At 41.2% G+C, this 19682-nt stretch overlaps 2 long non-coding RNA genes across 2 annotated transcripts; one reads left to right on the top strand and one right to left on the bottom strand.

The window, feature by feature from the left end:
• Positions 1 to 344: 344 nt before the first annotated feature.
• On the top strand, positions 345 to 1375 carry LOC111958849 (uncharacterized). Its single transcript, XR_002876581.1, has 3 exons — positions 345 to 580; positions 754 to 965; positions 1116 to 1375. It is a non-coding gene; the product is annotated as an uncharacterized lncRNA (long non-coding RNA).
• Positions 1376 to 3225: 1850 nt separating this feature from the next.
• On the bottom strand, positions 3226 to 16949 carry LOC111958850 (uncharacterized). The gene is made up of 3 exons (XR_002876582.2): positions 16838 to 16949; positions 5508 to 5578; positions 3226 to 4672 (listed from the first exon to the last, which is right to left on the bottom strand). It is a non-coding gene; the product is annotated as an uncharacterized lncRNA (long non-coding RNA).
• Positions 16950 to 19682: the final 2733 nt, after the last annotated feature.

Genomic DNA, 19682 nt, shown 5'->3' with positions numbered 1-19682 from the left:
TTTTAAAAGTGTTGACAACTTCTGTTGGTCTATGGGCATAATGCTACTTTCTGTGGGTCCAGAGTAATGATTTTTTTGCATTCGCTGTGCACTATAGGACGGCTTTGCGGATAGAGTTTTTAATTTAAATCAGGACTAGGCTAATTCTACTTAAATAAATCCAGATTTTAAAAATGGCTTTATGAGACTTTGCTTAACTTCAGATTAATTAATTATAGACTAGGGAGTCCCAGACTACGGTAATTAAGGACTAACCAGTTAATCTTTGAAGCCTGATTAGATTAACGATGTGCACTTGATGCTGACCTGAGGATGATTCAAAAACCACGGATGGGACACTAATACATAAGTATTGTGTGGAATTGGAGCAAGTCACCTAAACAAAACAATGGATGGAGGTAAAAGAAAATGTTCAAAGAATTTTAATGACTTTGAAGAAAAATTTGTTTCAAGAGGTTAACGAGGACAAACAGCATGATTCATCATCAGAAAACAAGAAAAATAATGCCTGGACTACCATTTGTAATGAATTCAACTCAAATGAAAAAGTTTAACAAAAAGGATGCTACAACAACTTCAGGTAAGGTACTGTATTTATTGTTGGCCCACTTTTACAAATCAGAGTCACTTTGGAATGTTAGTTTTCTTGTGTAACACAACATAGTGGGGCCTAAATGTATTTGTGTGACAGAAATGTAACACAAACAATACCATACATAATTACTAATATCATTTCTATGTTGTCTTTCTAAGGGCCTGTGGAAAAACATAAAAATAAACTTAAAGAAGACATGCTGTTGCTCAAAGAGAGCGTTTCAAGACTGTATAGACCAGCGACCGAGAGAAGAAAAAAAAGCTGGGGGACTTGTTGACCAGGATCATTGATAGCCAGCAACCCCTGGAAGGTATCCCCGATGATGACCATTTGGACAGTTAAGATGGGGCACCGTTCCAATCCTCATTTGGTAGGACACATTCATTCAACATGTGTCATCCCTGGACTGCAGGGAATATGTAATGTTGTCAGTCATCTCTTGCACTCCCATAATAAAAAATGATGTAATGAACTCAACTCTTGAAATGTTCTCTAATGCAGCAACGTAATCATTTTCTAGAGGCAGATCACCATAGCTTGGAGGGGACTTGTCTTAACAGGACGGTCAGCTCGTTACATCTGCAGCAGCCAAGAGGGAAGATTGTGTTATTAATCCGGGCCGGAGGACAAAGACAAGGAGGCTGAGCATGCATGAGAAACTGCCCATGGAATTTCATGAGTGCAAACTAATGTATTTGAAAGGGCATGATATGAAGATGCAAATCCTGCATGTTGAGTTGGCTATGAAGGAGGAGGAAAGAAACATGAAGCAGCAGCAGTTGTGGGTCTTGACATTTCCATTTGTGAATTAAAAACCTTTTTGTTACCAATACATGGCTATTGTTTGCTTCAATCCCGATCTATCTCTGCAGGCTTGACCATTTCTGTTATTGTCCGCGTCAACTATTGGAACATCTGGGTCATCCTCATCTTCAATGCGAGGATCTGGGCAGCCATGTTTGAGGTAATTGTGAAGCACTGCTTTTGCAATTATGACAACGCAGCATCTTTGTTGAAAGCACAGTGTTTCTGAGACACTGGAAATGACTCGTCCATACAACAAACATGCGCTCAACATCTCTGGTGTGGATATGAGCTTGGTTGAGCCGTTGTTGCTCAGGTCCGTTTGTGTGAAAATAGGGGGTGAACAAGAAGTTGGTTTGTGCATACCCACTGTTACCAAGTATGATTCAACTCAACCTCCAAGCTGAGCATACAAAGAGGATCCTTGAGTCATTAGATGCACCTTTTCAACATACAATGTTGGAGAACAAATTGGGAGTGAACACACTTTGTACATTTATTGAGAACCAGTTAAGATTCCTGTACTCCTTAGCATCTGCTCTAGAGGGACACTTGATGGGAATATGACATCATACAGCCAATGACTCCATATTTATGGAACTATACCTTGTAGGTGGATTGGGCAGCAGTATCAGGGAACTTGATTTGTCTTTTAGGTAATTGTCTTTTAGTTCACATATAGCATTGCAGACTTTGAACTATTCTACATGGAGTCGGTTCACTTACACCACACAAATGTTCTGTTTCACAATGGAAGGTTCCAGATGCCAAAAACCTCAAGGTGATCAGTGCTTGGAGGGATGGGACTTCCCCAAAGAGATTCAGATGAAAGCCTTGGATCAAGCAAACAAATGTCAGCTGCATTTTCTTTTGTACATACAGAAATGGATTTAATCAAAATCATTCACTGGGTTGCTCCTGTCTATAACCACCCTTCTGTCTGGCCTTGGTGGTGCTCTTTGATCGTCATTGAAATAGTCCAGGTAATCAATTTTCCTCCATTGCCAAGGTCAACCTGGGGGCCAACATCCATTCAACTGAAGTTAAACCTGCCTCGGGCCAGGTTTAATTAAAGCCTTCACTTATACTGAACAAAAATATAAACGCAACATGCAACAATTTCTAAGATTTTACTGAGTTACAGTTCATATAAGGAAATCAGTCACCTGAAATACATTTATTAGACTATAATCTATGGATTTCACATGACTGGGAATACAGATATGCATCTGCTGGTCACAGATACCTTAAAAATAAAAGTAGGGGCGTGTGTCAGAAAACCAGTCAGTATCTGGTGTGACCACCATTTACCTCATGCATCATAACACATCTCCTTCGCATAGAGTTGATCAGGCTGTTGATTGTGGCCTGTGGAATGTTTTCCCACTACTCTTAAATGGCTGTGTGATGTTGCTGGATATTGGCGAGAACTGAAACGCGCTGTTGTACACGTCGGTTCAGAGCATACCAAATATGCTCAATTGGTGACATATCTGGTGAGTATGCAGGCCATGGAAGAACTGGTCAATTTTTAGCTTCCAGGAATAGTGTATGGATTCTTGTCACATGGGGCTGTGCATTATCATGCTGAAACATGAGGTGATGGTGGCAGATGAATGGCACAACAATGGGCCTCAGGATCTCGTCACAGTATCTCTGTGAATTCAAATTGCCATCGATAAAATGCAATTGTGTTCATTGTCTGTAGCTTATGCCTGACCATACCATAACCTCACCGCCACCATGGGGCATTCTGTTCACAATGTTGACATCAGCAAACTGCTCGCCCACACGATGATCTGCGGTTGTGAGGTCGGTTGGTCCTGCCAAATTCTCTAAAACGACATTGGAGGCGGCTTATGGTAGAGAAATAAATTAACATTCAATACTCTGGCAACAGCTCTGGTGGACATTTTGTAGACAGCATGTCAATTGCATGCTCCCTCAACTTGAAACATCTGTGGCATTGTGTTGTGTGACAAAACTGCACATTTTAGAGTGGCCCTTTATTGTCAACTTCTTGATATGCCACACCTGTCAGGTGGATGGATTATCTTGGCAAAGAAAAAATGCTCACTAAAAGGGATGTAATCTAATTTGTGAACAACATTTGAGAGAAATAAGCTTTTTGTGTTTATGTAAAATTCCTGGGATATTTTATTTCAGCTCATGAAACATGAGACCAACATTTTACATGTTACGTTTATATTTATATTCAGTGTAGATCTAGATTAACTCTAATCGTCCTTCTCGAAATCAGACTTTTTAAATCAAGACTAGGGCAAATCTGAGACTATTTTAAACCATGTCTGAGAAATGGAATTTCAGTTAGTCCAGTTTAAAAGTGCAAAACCGCCCCTAAGAGTCCTTAGAAGTTTCAAGTGACAAAAGTGTTGCCATTGAAGTGATATGGATTGTGCAGTCTTCTTTCTTTGTAGTCCCATCAGTTATTGCACAACTCTCTTCAAAATGATACATTTTCATCTATAATTCCCTCAATGTCTTTATAATCTATTTAAAATAGAAAACAATATGTCAAATCAAATCAAATCAAATGTTATTTGTCACATACACATGGTTAGCAGATGTTAATGCGAGTGTAGCGAAATGCTTGTGCTTCTAGTTCCGACAATGCATTAACAACCAACGAGTAATCTAACCTAACAATTTCACAACAACTACCTTATACACACAAGTGTAAAGGGATGAAGAATATGTACATAAAAATATATGAATGAGTGATGGTACAGAACGGCATAGGCAAGGTGCAGTAGATGGTATAGAGTACAGTATATACATACAGTATGAGATGAGTAATGTAGGGTATGTAAACATATAAAAGTGGCATAGTTTAAAGTGGCTAGTGATACATGTATTACATAAAGATGGCAAGATGCAGTAGATGGTATAGAGTACAGTATATACATATGAGATGAGTAATGTAGGGTATGTAAACATTATATTAGGTGGCATTGTTTAAAGTGGCTTGTGAAAAACATTTTTACATACATTTTTCCATTATTAAAGTGGCTGGAGTTGAGTCAGTATGTTGGCAGCAGCCACTCAATGTTAGTGGTGGCTGTTTAACAGTCTGATGGCCTTGAGATAGAAGCTGTTTTTCAGTCTCTCGGTCCCTGCTTTGATGCACCTGTACTGACCTCGCCTTCTGGATGATAGCGGGGTGAACAGGCAGTGGCTCGGGTGGTGGTTGTCCTTGATGATCGTTTTGGCCTGTCAGTAGCAATGTCTAGCAGACTGGTAGGTCAGAAATGTCTAGCAGGTTAAATTAAAACATTATTATATATTACCTCACACTGTACCTTATATACCTTACTATTTAACCATAAAAAATCTACTTGAATGAATCTGCCAATACAACCCCCCCAATCCCAACGTGCACCCCTTGGGGTCCTGAGGACCCGTTTAGGAAACCCTGCTTTATAGGGACATAATTTACAGTTCACTGGAAACATCATTACACGAGGGAGGAGAGGACGGTTTATGCAGTTCCATGTGTGACCTGCAGATGACAGCAGCAGCATGCGCGTAACATAACGGTAGGCCAATTAGCCAAGTAAAACTTAACTCCACGATGTACTTCACATCAACGGAGTTGAGGTGACTAGCGTGGGGGAACTGGAGCTCCGGCATCACATAAAATGTAGTTTTTATCAAAAACTACGGATTTCAGCAACCAGAGACCAGCCCGCAATTATAAGGGACAATGCCGGAGCTTCAGTCAACCCACACTAGTCATGGATGTGAAGTACATTTTGGAGTTGAGTTTTACTTGGCTATAGGCCAGTATGCTGCTAGGCATTGTTACATAATCTGAAACATGCTCTGAAATACCATACCCCCAGCGAGCAAAAACACTGATAATGTATCAGGAAGTGCATTTGCTCTAATTTAATCAAACTTTTCTTAATCTCTCCTGAAATTCTCCTGAATTTGTTTAACCTTTTTGTGGTTAATTAAAAGGAAGCTCAGAAGACTTCCCTTACCTGCACTGCATTCTATCATAACAATTTTTATTTGATTCATGTTCACTACCAAAATGAGGGTTTCACACATACCTACTCATTCTCAGTGCAATATGTCCCCTTACCTTTAAACGGTGGTATGAGGTCTTTTTTCTTGAGGAGCAGTCCGTCTCCAAAAAGGAAGCTATCAGCAGATCTGCACTCAAGTGAAAAATGGATTAGAATTTTTTTTTCATTTGGTTCAAAGTGGGGACATTTATTTCACAGTCCTGTACAATTCCAATAATGTCTCAGTGTGGTTTGAACTGCTGAGCGGGCCAGCTGGAGCGTTTTTCACAGTTTTTACCTCACTCCCAAGACTTTGTAACAAATGTCCACTAAGAGAAGGAAATGGCTTTGCTGACTTTTCACTTCAGTGTTTAAAACTGTGACATAGTGTTTTCTTTTATTTATACACAAAGCAGACATTTTCATGACAAGTTTATATGGACTTTTAAAAACGAATCTCAAATTTGACTGCTGGACGTCATCATGCTGTGTGTGAGTGAGTCAGTGTGTTAATTAGTTAGACACAGGAAAGTACTGTAGCATGACAGAAAAACAACACATTTGGGACAGATTAGGTGAGTGTTTTGGTAGATGCACTTTTTGCATTGACCTTTTTCGCACAAACTTTTTTTCTCATTACATACGCTGCTGCTACTGTTTATTATCTGTCACTTTATTACTAGTTATATGTTCATATCTACCTCAATTACCTCGTACCCTTGCACAACTAGTACAACAAGTTATCATTACTCATTGTGTATCTATTATTACTTGTTTTACTTTTCTATTATTTCTCTACTCTCTTTCATTCTGCATTGTTAGGAAGGCCCCGTGAACATTTCACTGTTAGTCCACACCTGTTGTTGATGAAGCATGTGATGAAGAAAATGTGATTTGATTTATTGTTCCTGCCATTAAACCTCAACACATATAGACGGACAGGGTAGTACAAGAGAAGGTGCCTGTACAGACACTATACTTAGAGATTTACTCTACGCTATCCAAGGGGGTTGGATCACTTTAATAAACAATGGACTGACATACAGCTGTTCAAACTATAGCAGAGAGCTTTGCAGGACGTCCAATTAAATGCCAGTCACAGTCCTAGAAAAGCAGAGGGCCATATACATCACTCATTTTGGCTGGATTTTATTGGTCTATCTTGGAAGTAGAGGACTTCTCATAAAGCCACTTCATATGACTTCAAAGTACTCCGTATGGCAGTGCACGAGTCTGAGAAAGAATTCACCGAGCATTACCTCAAGGCTAATAGCTAGAGAATCTGACACTGGATGTCTGCTGCAAAATGCTAATCATAATCAACAAAGTGATGTCGATGACAAGAGATTTAGCCTCGTACACACCGGTGCCAGTTGCTGTTAGCATGTGTTATGGTAGTCCCTGCTTGATACAGTGGAGCAGCATTTACAACCTCCATAAGGACATGGTACACATGGGAGACGTCAAGGGGCTTCTGTGTTTTGGGAGGGGAGGTGAAATGAAGTGGGAGAGACGTGAGTGAAGTCAATTATGTAGAGGGCAGGATCAGCTGGTGGAGAGAGTTGTTTGTTTTGTTCCCAGGCACGATGAGGAAAAGGCCTAGAGTTGCCCAGTGGCTCAGCTCTGTCACTACTCCTGATTACCAGGGGGAACGAAATCATGGGGGTTACAGAGGATATCGCAATAGTCTGTCACTACTCCTGATTACCAGGGGAAAGAAGCCATGGGGGTCACCGAGGATATCGCAATGGTCTGTCACTACTGCTGATTACCAGGAGGAGCGAAACCATGGGGGTTACAGAGGATATCGCAATGGTCTGTCACTACTCCTGATTACCAGGGGAAAGAAACCATGGGGGTCACAGAGGATATCGCAATGTTGCTTATCACCAACTAGCTGTAATAATGTCATTGTTGTCAGTTCTAGTAAACTGCATTTCTTTGTAGTGCTCTGTAATCCATGGGGGACCGTAAGTGGTGTAGACATTGCATTCAACATGAGAGCTTGTGATGTGGAAGAGATGCTTTGATGTTCACACACACTCACACACACACACACATGCAAACACAAGCGCGCTCACACGCACACACACTTTCAAGCACTCTCTGTTGGCTTCTATTCAAACTAATGTGATCACCCTCAGTGCAAACCCAGCATTTTCCACATTCAATTTAGTGGATTGCGCTTGTTTTTGGGGACAGGCATTTGGGAGATAAAGTGGATGATAACTCTCAGGCAACTGTGCTCTTTTCCCCAACCAAATTGCAGTGGAGAGCACAGAGGAATTTTAAAAGACACATTTATCTGCTCCCGACAAGACCTTCATGCAGTGAATAATTAATGCAGTGGGCATGATGTGTCTTCCAGCTCTGTCCTTTAAGGCTGTTGTCTCGGGGGACGTTGAGTGTTGAGTTGAGCGTCCAGAGGTTGTTTGCATGGAAGTCTTACGATACCCACTCTGGGCCATATATTAGTGTCTAATAGTCGATTTACCATAGGGGTTTGCTTCACTGGCCAAAGAAAATTGTGCTATGAATTACCAGAGTAGTAGCTAGGCCATGTTTATTTATTTTTTATTTTTTTAAATCCGAGAAATAAATTCAGAGCAATAAAAGGATGAACTGTGATAGTAAAAGCCATTACTGATAGTGAGGAGAGGCTAAATGGATTGTAATGGCTGTGTGGGGTATGATGAGAGAGCGGAGATGACACTTTTTCTTGCTAACTCCCTGATGAAATATAGACTTTATATGACATTATGTGTTATTATACTTTTTATTAGCTTTGGGCGTATCTGAAAGGATATTTCAGCAAGAAAGACGCTTTCAATATGCAGTGTTACACTGTCATATTAATAACATTAACATTTGTCTCAAATGCTCAGCAATGCAGCCATAGGCAGACAGTATCATTTTGATTTTAGGTGACAACAGTGTGATGCTGGTTTTATACTGCAGCATGGATTGTCAATGTAAAGGTATTGTAAGGTCAAGTATCTAGTGGAGCGTTGTCACTCGTTACCTCATACAACACGAGGTGAGATTAAGCTCCAACATACTAGGTTTCCAAATCCTGTGGCTTCACATTTTGCACATATTTCTCATATTTCTAAGTGTAATACAATAACTTAAATCCTCTCTTCCCTTGCCTATGGCTATAGTTCTAGTACCTCTCCGTCTCTACACTCCCACTGTCATTTGGATACTTACTTTCTATGGCATTGATTACGGGTTGAGTGCGTATGTAGAGGATTTAAAGGGAATTAAGACACACTGTTGCACGCCAACGAGGTTTCCCCCAAATCCTTGGAGACTTGATTTGGTTTATCCGATGTTCACAGCTGTGGGGTCAGCTTATCGTCTTCTTTCACAGCCCTCAATTTATCTGGATTTCATCGAACGGAAATAAGGTCTTGGTGCACGGTTTTGTATTTGTTTGCTTACAACACAACATATATACTTTTTTTCTGTGTTATCTGACTGGGATTAGGCAATAGGGACAAAGTATCATTTTAACATGGATTTCAGTGGAAGTCAATGTCTTCACTTTGATAGATTCACTTTTATGTGTAGATGTGAGCTTTCCCTTGTCTTTGTGTGTGATCTCAGTAAGAGATATGCAGATTTCCATGTCTCCGGATAATACTTGCTTAATATACATTGATATGATAAAACTGGGCAGGTTAGGTTAAATATTCAAATGAAAACTGTTTCAGGGATGTGCAGCAAGGCTCTACAGCTAAGGTTATTCTGGTCCTCAAAGCCTGCGATCGAGATTGCTCAGGTTGACAGCTAGGAACATTGATTATCTTTCCCAGAAGTCGTCTGTGAAATAATCTGTGCTCTGAGGTGCTGGGGCTTACTGCGGGTAATTGACCTCAACGTTTCCAAAGTGTTATGTTTTTTTAAAGGCAGTGGCCAATGTCTCAGAGTGATGGAGGGCTATTATGGCTCCTTTTGGAATATGATGTCATTTATCTCGGATTCTGTTCAGTTTATGACCGTTCACCACAGACGAATCTATATAGGAATCTTAACTCAGCAAAAAAAGAAACGCCCTCTCACTGTCAACTGTGTTTATTTTCAGCAAACTTAACATGTGAAAATATTTGTATGAACATAACAAGATTCAACAACTGAGACATTAACTGAACAAGTTCCACAGACATGTGACTAACAGAAATTGAATAATGTGTCCCTGAACAAAGGGGGGGTCAAAATCAAAAGTAACAGTCAGTATCTGGTGTGGCCACCAGCTGCATTAAGTACTGCAGTGCATCTCCTCCTCATGGACTGCACAGATTTGCCAGTTCTTGCTGTGAGATGTTACCCCACTCTTCCACCAAGGCACCTGCAAGTTCCCGGACATTTCTGGGGGGAATGGCCCTAGCCCTCACCCTCCGATCCAACTGGTCCCAGACGTGCTCAATGGGATTGAGATCCGGGCTCTTTGCTGGCCATGGCAGAACACTGACATTCCTGTCTTGCAGGAAATCACGCACAGAACGAGCAGTACGACTGGTGGCATTGTCATGCTGGAGGGACATGTCAGGATGAGCCTGCAGGAAGGGTACCAGATGAGGGAGGAGGATGTCTTCCCTGTAACGCACAGCGTTGAGATTGCCTGCAATGACAACAAGCTCAGTCCGATGATGCTGTGACATACCGCCCCAGACCATGACGGACCCTCCACCTCTAAATCAATCCTGCTCCAGAGTACAGGCCTCGTGTAACGCTCATTCCTTTGACGATAAACGCGAATCCGACCATCACCCCTGGTGAGACAAAACCGCGACTCGTCAGTGAAGAGCACTTTTTGCCAGTCTTTTCTGGTCCAGCGACGGTGGGTTTGTGCCCATAGGCGACGTTGTTGCCGGTGATGTCTGGTGAGGACCTGCTTTACAACAGGCCTACAAGCCCTCAGTCCAGCCTCTCTCAGCCTATTGCGAACAGTCTGTGCACTGATGGAGGGATTGTGTGTTCCTGGTGTAACTCGGCAGTTGTTGTTGCCATCCTGTACCTGTCCTGCAGGTGTGATGTTCGGATGTACCGATCCTGTGCAGGTGTTGTTACACGTGGTCTGCCACTGCAAGTGCGATCAGCTGTCCATCCTGTCTCCCTGTAGCGCTGTCTTAGGCGTCTCACAGTACGGACATTGCAATTTATTGCCCTGGCCACATCTGCAGTCCTCATGCCTCCTTGCAGCATGCCTAAGGCACGTTTCACGCAGCAATGAGCAGGGACCCTGAGCATCTTTCTTTTGGTGTTTTTCAGAGTCAGTAGAAAGGCCTCTTCAGTGTCCTAAGTTTTCATAACTGTGACCTTAATTGCCTACCGTCTGTAAGCTGTTAGTGTCTTACCGACCGTTCCACAGGTGCTTGTTCATTAATTGTTTATGGTTCATTGAGCAAGCATGGGAAACAGTGTTTAAACCCTTTACAATGAAGATCTGTGAAGTTATTTGGATTATTACGAATTATCTTTGAAAGACAGGGTCCTGAAAAAGGGACATTTCTTTTTTTGCTGAGTTTATGTAATGTTAGTATGAGTAGTTCTATTGTATAACAAAAACACTAGTCAGAGATAACATGCATTTTTAGATTTTCTCTATAAATCATAGTCAAAAACATACAAGATAGAGCTATTTCTTCATCATAAGAGAATACATTATATTTTGCCATAATGAATAAATATCTTTATTTTGTATGTTTTTGTCTATGATTTATTTTGATGAACCTTAGAATGCATGTTATCTCTGACTAGTGTTTTAGTTATACAATAGAATTACTCTTATCTCTTCACTTGCCATATTGGTTCTTCTCAACTCTACCTTACTTCTTTTCACATTCTTAGCTATCTTCTTTCTAAAACAAATTCTATATGCTATATGACATGTATTGAAACACTGATATTATTGTATTGCCTAAATTACACCTTTATGTTAGGCTAAACCATGAGGGACACTTTACTTATTAGCCTTTGCATAGCTGAGAGTTTCTCTGAGGCAGTAGTGGTTAAGTGCCTTACTCAAGGACATCCTCTCATGGGACACACATGAATGCAGTGATAATCTCTCTGCCAAACCACAGCCCATAGACGAGGCTGGCTACTGGAGCTAATGCATGAACTGTTTACAAACACATGCTGTAGTGCTAATACAGTAGAGTGCTATGTGGACTGTAAGCATGCTTTAGTGTTAAGCAATGTGGCAACCAGATTATTATATACTGGCTATACCAGATTAACTAGGGTGAAATAATCTTAAGTGGCTTCAATTGCACCATAAACCCCTATATAAGGTATAAAATGAATAGTGGTCATACAGTTGAAGTCGGAAGTTTACATACACTCAGGTTGGAGTCATTAAAACTCGTTTTTCAACCACTCCACAAATTTCTTGTTAACAAACTATAGTTTTGGCAAGTCGGTTAGGACATCTACTTTGTGCATGACACAAGTAATTTTTCCAACAATTGTTTACAGACAGATTATTTCATTTATAATTCACTGTATCACAATTCCAGTGGGTCAGAAGTTTACATACACTAAGTTGACTGTGCCTTTAAACGGCTTGGAAAATTCCAGAAAATAATGTCATGGCTTTAGAAGCTTCTGATAGGCTAATTGACATCATTTGAGTCAATTGGAGGTGTACCTGTGGATGTATTTCAAGGCCTACCTTTAAACTCAGTGCCTCTTTTCTTGACATCATGGGAAAATCTAAAGAAATCAGCCAAGACCTCAGAATTTTTTTTGTAGATCTCCACAAGTCTGGTTCATCCTTGGGAGCAATTTCCAAACGCCTGAGGGTACCACGTTCATCTGTACAAACAATAGTACGCAGGTATAAACACCATGGGACCACGCAGCCATCATACCGCTCAGGAAAGAGACGCGATCTGTCTCCTAGAGATGAACGTACTTTGGTGCGAAAAGTGCAAATCAATCCCGGAACAACAGCAAAGAACCTTGTGAAGATGCTGGAGGAAACAAGCGTAACAAAATATCTATTTCCACATAAAATGAGTCCTATATTGACATAACCTGAAAGGCCCTCAGCAAGGGAAACCCCTGCTCCAAAACCGCCATAAAAAGGAGACTACGGTTTGCAACTGCACATGGCGACACAGATTGTACATTTTGGATAAATGTCCTCTGGTCTGATGAAACAAAAATAGAACTGTTTGGCCATAATGACCATTGTTATGTTTGGAGGAAAAAAGGGGGAGGCTTAGCAAGCCGAACAACACCATCCTAACCGTGAAGCATGGGGGTGGCAGCATCATGTTGTGGGGGTGCTTTGCTGCACGAGGGACTGGTGCACTTCACAAAATAGATGGCAAATGAGAGAAGGAAAATCATGTGGATATATTGAAGCAACATCTCAAGACATCAGTCAGGAAGTTAAAGCTTGGCGCAAATGGGTCTTCCAAATGGACAATGACCCCAAGCATACTTCTAAAGTTGTGGCCAAAATGGCTTAAGGACAACAAAGTCAAGTATTGGAGTGGCCATCACAAAGCCCTGACCTCAATCCTATAGAGAATTTGTGGGCAGAACTGAAAAAGCATGTGCGAGCAAGGAGCCTACAAACCTAACTCAGTTACACCAGCTATGTCAGGAAGAATGGCAAAATTCACCCAACTTATTGTGGTAAGCTTATGGAAGGCTACCCGAAACGTTTGACCCAAGTTAAACAATTTAAAGGCAATGCTACCAATACTAATTGAGTGTATGTAAACTTCTGACCCACTGGGAATGTAATGAAAGAAATAAAAGCTGAAATAAATCATTCTCTCTACTATTATTCTGACATTTCACATTCTTAAAATAAAGTGGTGATTGTAACTGACCTTAGACAGGGAATTTTTACTAGGATTAAATGTCAGGAATTGTGAAAAACCGAGTTTAAATGTATTTGGCTATGTGTATGTAAACTTCCGTCTTCAACTGTAACAACAGGCACAACGTACTATAGGTTATGCCACTATAGTTCAATGATATAATACATAGTCTTATTGCATGGGATTTATCTTCCGTTTCCCATCATGCACTGAGACGCTAGAATAATTAGTTATTGATAGAGGGCCGGTAATTAATGATGATGAGTCTAGGGTGCAATATTAAGCTGCCCGTGATTGCATCTGAGTGGCCGCTGTGATTGGTTCAGAGAGTCACGAGACATGGACACACTCGTTTGTTGTCCCTTGAACCGAATCTGGGGTAATTGGATGGAGTCACACAGTGATGGAAGGGGACCAAATTCACTGCACAATAGTTCTGAAATGGTCAGTGATAGTGATAACCTCCAAGCCATTTAGGGTGTGGTGTAATTCAGGCAATGGTTATGGATTATAGATCAATCCGTGCTCTGTCGCTTCTCTCGTTGTGTCTCTGTAAATTCTTATGAACCAGGTCATATTGTGTTATTTTAAAGCTCTCGATATTTATGGACATATTTTGATGATATCGATAGGGGGTTAGGATATTCAGATCAAATCTAATTGGGATTCATTAAGTGTTTATGAGTTGGTTAGAGATATTGATGGTTTCATGTTAATGTTTATTAACTATTTACAATAATCAATGGCATAATTTTGATAGAACCAAACAGAAAAAGTACATGTTTTATAATATGTAGAACTACTCTGAATAATCTTAAAGAGGTCCAGTTCAAACTTCTAGCCATTGAGATAATTGAGCTATGAAATGCAATAAAGAACATTTGATTTGCTTGAAATATATGATGTATCCCTTAGGAGTAGAGAAAGTGAGGACTGGAGCCTCTTGAAGGTCCTAGTGTGTGCCATGTGTGTGTCTGTGTGTGTGTGTGTGTGTGTGTGTGTGTGTGTATATGTGTGTGTATGTGAGTGCATGTGTGTGTAGCCTACGTGTGGAAGTGATCGTCTGTGTCCCTGCTCCCCCTGTGGGGACGTGTGTGTGAGTGATGGCTCTGTGTCTGAGACGGCGTTGTGTGTGAGCAGCAGAGCGTGTAATGAACGTTACCGTCACCCCCACTCCCCCGTCGTTCTCCTTCATCCCTCACTCTGCTACAGCAGATCCTGTACAGGGCCATTCCCATCACACACATCACAGTACATCCCTCCTAATCACTAGAAGTTATCAGACCACACACACTCCAGGGAGTACAGTACACTAGTCCCTACGGTCTGCACTGATGACAGTGTTTGAACACAGACGCATAGGCTTAAAGGAAGTGTGATCATCAACTCCTTGACAATGGGATACAGTTTGATATTCTGTGCGCATAATTCTTTTGTTATGTCTGACCTATGATACATGATGTTTGTGAAAGGTCAATGTGTCTACATCTAATTAGCTCATTTGAACACAGTTGATGTAATTCTGTGAAATTTACGGAAAATATGATACCGTATGTAATGGAGACTGGATGACGTCCTCAGATCAATCTCTATGACAATGACAGAGTAATACTGTTGGCTACACGCAGCAGGATGGAAACAGAAAAAAAGCTTTGTCAGGTTGGATGGGGAGCGTCGCTGCACAGCTATTTACAGGTCTCTCCAGAGATGTTCGATCGAGTTCAAGTCCGGGCTCTGGCTGGGCAACTCAAGGACATTCAGAGACTTGTCCCGAAGCCTCTCCTGCGTTGTCTTGGCTGTGTGCTTATGGTCGTTGTCGTGTTGGAAGGTGAACTTTCGCCCCCCAGTCTGAGGTCCTGAGCGTTCTGGAGCAGGTTTCCATCAAGGATCTCTCTGTACTTTGCTCCATTCATCTTTCCTTTTGATCCTGACATCCCCCCAGCATGATGCTGCCACCACCATGCTTCACCGTAGGGATGGTGCCAGGTGACGCTTGGCATTCAGGCCAAAGAGTTCAATGTTAGTTTCATCAGATCAGAGAATCTTGTTTCTCATGGTCTGAGAGTCCTTTAGGTGCCTTTTGGCAAACTCCAAGCAGGCTGTCCTGTGCTTTTTACTGAGGAGTGTCTTCCGTCTGGCGACTCTACCATAAAGGCCTGATTGGTGGAGTGCTGCAGAGATGGTTGTCCTTCTGGAAGTTTCTCCCATTTCCAGAGAGGAACTCTGGAGCTCTGTCAGAGTGACCATTGGGTACTTGGTCACCTCCCTGACCAATGCCCTTCTCCCCCGATTGCTCAGTTTGGCTGGGAGAGTCTTTGCTCTCGGAAGAGTCTTTGTGGTTCCAAACTTCTTCCATTTAAGAATGATGGAGGCCACTGTGTTCTTGGGGACCCTTTTTGGTACCCTTCCCCAGATCTGTGCCTCGACACAATCCTGTCTCGGACCTCTACGGACAATTCCTTCGACCTCATGGCTTGGTTTTTGATCTGACATGCACTGTTAACTGTGGGACCTTTAAATAGACAGGTGTGTGTCTTTCCAAATCATGTCCAATTAATTGAATTGACCACAGGTGGTAGAAACATCTCAAGGATGATCAATGGAAACAGGATGCACCTGAGCTCAATTTTAAATCTCATAGCAAAGGGTCAGAATACTTATGTAAAAAGGTATTTCTGTTTTTTTATTTTTAATACATTTCTATAAACCTGTTTTTGCTTTGTCATTATGGGGTATGGTGTGTAGATTGACAAATATTTGTATTTATTTAATCCATTTTAGAATAAGGCTGTAATGTTACAAAATATGGAAAAAGTCAAGGGGTCTGAATACTTTCCGAATGCGCTGTATACCCAGATAAGCACACCCATTCCTAGAAAACCTTTAGTAGTGCCGGCACACCTAAATGCTACAAATATACATTATGCTTTGTGACACACATTCTGCTTATGAATCAGTACTCTTAAAGGCAAACAGTTTGACTTCAAATGCTCCACAAAAGGCTATATTGACCAATTCCCCGCAGCTCCACTGTTAAAACATGACTCACTCGATCTTAGGTCTTTGGTGCCCTGGTGCATGACAACCCAGTTCTGGCTAGTGTTAAAACCCCTTCAGTGCAGGCAAAGCAGCTCTCACTGTATATGGATTCCATATGGGTTACAGCCACATCTTTATTTTACGTATCAACATATTTCCTGAGACGGTATAGAAGTCCTGATTGGGTGAAATTTCAAAATCCCCACTACATACAGGCATTCCATTACCAAAGCTACAGAGGGAGAGTCTGCTTCCCAAATGGCCCCCTATTCCCTACACTGTGCCCTACTTTTGATAGGGCTCTAGTCAAAAGTAGTGCACTAAATAGGGAATGTGTTATTTGAGAAGCAGCCTGACTCTCCCTCTGTAGCTGTCTTAATGGAATGCCTGTATGTAATGGTGATTTTGAAATTTCACCCAATCAGGACCTTTATACCATCTCAGGAAATATGTTGATACATTAAAGAAAGATGTGGCTGTAGGCTTTAAGGCTGACAGGTCACAGTTCGACGTCGAGGTCTTACCTGTTCTGAGGAGATTGGTTTTGTGATGAATTGTTCGATGCTTGTTGTCGCCTGCAGCGTATGTTCTTTTCTCTTCCCTCCACTTAGTTGAAATGCAGCCGGGGCCAGAGGTCCTTCCCATTCATCAGGCAACTGATGCCATCATCTGGCAAACTGCTGCGTATGGGAGAAAATGTGGAAGGAAGGAAAATAGTGTGTGTAGGAGGATTGATCCAACCATGTGATCTGTGATCAGTAGAACTGTCAAGAACGATCAAAATAGATACAATGCTGACTGGATTCAATCTATGAAACATCCAAATATGCATGGATGGATGCTGGGGTGATTTTGATTGGACGGGTCAAGAATAATAGGAATGAATTCCTTGTTGTTTACATTCCTGCTGGGTATACAGATCTGCGAGTGGATATGTGTTATGAGACTTTGCTGAGTAGCATTAGTTACAGAGGCAAAAACATCTCATACACACACACACACACACACACACACACCCAATCCACATCACACACACACACACACACACACACACACACACACAACACACAGCACACACATACAAGAGAGAGCAGGAATTCCATCTGCTGGAAATATTATAGCTCATAATTTTCTTTGCAAGAAAAACACGAGTGAAAGTTTGAAGATACATGTTTTTGGAAAAGGTTTGACGAACGCAGAGAATACAAAGATCTGCGACGTGTGTTACTTTCCACAGCTTTTGCAATTTATCCTTATTGTTGCCATTATTGTCAATTAGTTGAACACATGGCTCATGGAACATGACTAATGATGGTGAGTTATGTAAGCATTATAAAGACCAGAAGGTTGTCAGCGATTACTGATGTGGTGGGGAAGGATTTCTGTGGCGTTCTCGCTGGGCACTGCTATTATCAAAGAGAGCTATCTTGTCCAACAGATGCTAATTGATACCAGCTCTGGCTTCTGGGAAATGTTAGAGACAGTTTTTTCCCGCTCCTTTAAAGAATCCATATGTTATGTTACGGCTTATGACGTCACAACTTTAAACGGTCTGTATCTCATTTTCGGTGATTGATACCACCCTTGGTTTTGAAGAATTGACATAGACTTTAATAGGTACAGTACTAGCATTAGAGAGATCAAGAAAGCTATTATAGTTATAAACCGTTTATTATCTTCTTGAAGCAATTTTGAGTAATGAGATTTACTCATCACACTCACAGTAAATGTGTTTCGGATTGTGTGAAAAGGAAAGAGGAAACGTTTCAAGACAAACAAACAAAGGGATCAATGTCTGCCTCTGTCTGTATATCTCCAAGCATTTTTTTGTGTGCGTGATTGATTTTTTTAAATGTAACCTTTATTTAACTAGGCAAGTCAGTTAAGAACAAATTCTTATTTACAATGATGGCCTACCAGGGAACAGTGAGTTAACTGCCAGAACAACAGATTTTTACCTTGTCAGCTCGGGGAGCCGATCCAGCAACCTTTCGGTTACTGGCCCGACGCTCTAACCACTAGGCTACCTACCGCCCCACTGTACACTAATACACTGACAGGTTTGGAATTTTTTGTCTCTGATGAGACAAGAGGCATTGCTCTTTCTTGTCAACATTCTTTCCAAGCAGGGCAAAAAGGAAAGCACGCCCTTTCTTGTCTGTCATATTGAAGAATGGCTTTCATTTTCATTCGTTAATGCTTTCAAATGTTTATGAATAATTCTCTGATAAGAGCTGAGGACCATCGGCTTCCATATCTTTATATATGAGTTCCGTAGTCATACATCTAGTATGTTGATTGATGTATATATACTGTATGTATGATGAGATCTATATCTGTATCCTTACCATATATGGTTATCCTCATCTGTCTTTCTACGTCTCATTATCTTGCCTTTGCTGCAGAGTTCGTTACATGGAATGACTTGGTTTCAGAATTGCTTATCATTTCATTTCAAATCTCAGCATTTATCCACATCGCCCTCTTCTAACTCATCTGCAGATTATCTGTACATGCAAGATTGTAATCTCATGAAATACTGCCACCCGCCAACGACCCCTTCAAGGTAGCTCCTTGATACAGTGGCTTGCGAAGGTATTCACCCCCTTGGCATTTCTTCCTATTTTGTTGCCTTACAACCTGGAATTAAAATAGATTTTCGGGGGATTTGTATAATTTGATTTACACAACATGCCTACCACTTTGAAGATGCAAAATAATTTTTATTGTGAAAATATCTGTACATTAGGAGGATGTTGAGCACAGATATTACTGCTTACACTAACCTGTGATCACATTATTTATGACCAAACAAATGCAAATATTTGAGGACCCAACCTTGAGAATGAGATATTGCTCATGTCCCAGAGTGGTGATTCCCTATACAGTGGCTTTTGGGGGTTTGTATCATTTGATTTACACAACATATCCTTAGGATATGCAAAATATTTTTTCTTGTGAAACAAACAAGAAATAAGACAAAAAAACAGAAAACTTGAGCATGCATAACTATTCACCCCCCCAAAGTCAATACTTTGTAGAGCCACCTTTTGCAGCAATTACAGCTGCAAGTCTCTTGGGGTATTGGAGGTTGTTGGCAAAGATCTCGCAATACATGGCCCCATCCATCCTCCCCTCAATACGGTGCAGTCGTCCTGTCCCCTTTGCAGAAAAGCATCCCCAAAGAATGATGTTTCCACCTCCATGCTTCACGGTTGGGATGGTGTCCTTGGTGTTGTACTCATCCTTCTTATTCCTCCAAACACGGCGAGTGGAGTTTAGACCAAAACGCTCTATTTTTGTCTCATCAGACCACATGACCTTCTCCCATTCCTCCTCTGGATCAGTCCAATGGATCTCTCTCGTGTT

The sequence above is a fragment of the Salvelinus sp. IW2-2015 genome, linkage group LG35 (genome assembly GCF_002910315.2).
Source record: "Salvelinus sp. IW2-2015 linkage group LG35, ASM291031v2, whole genome shotgun sequence".
NCBI classification, from domain to species: domain Eukaryota; kingdom Metazoa; phylum Chordata; class Actinopteri; order Salmoniformes; family Salmonidae; genus Salvelinus; species Salvelinus sp. IW2-2015.
The sequence above is the reverse complement of the archived record's forward strand: the minus strand, read 5'-3'. Positions and strand labels throughout refer to the sequence as shown.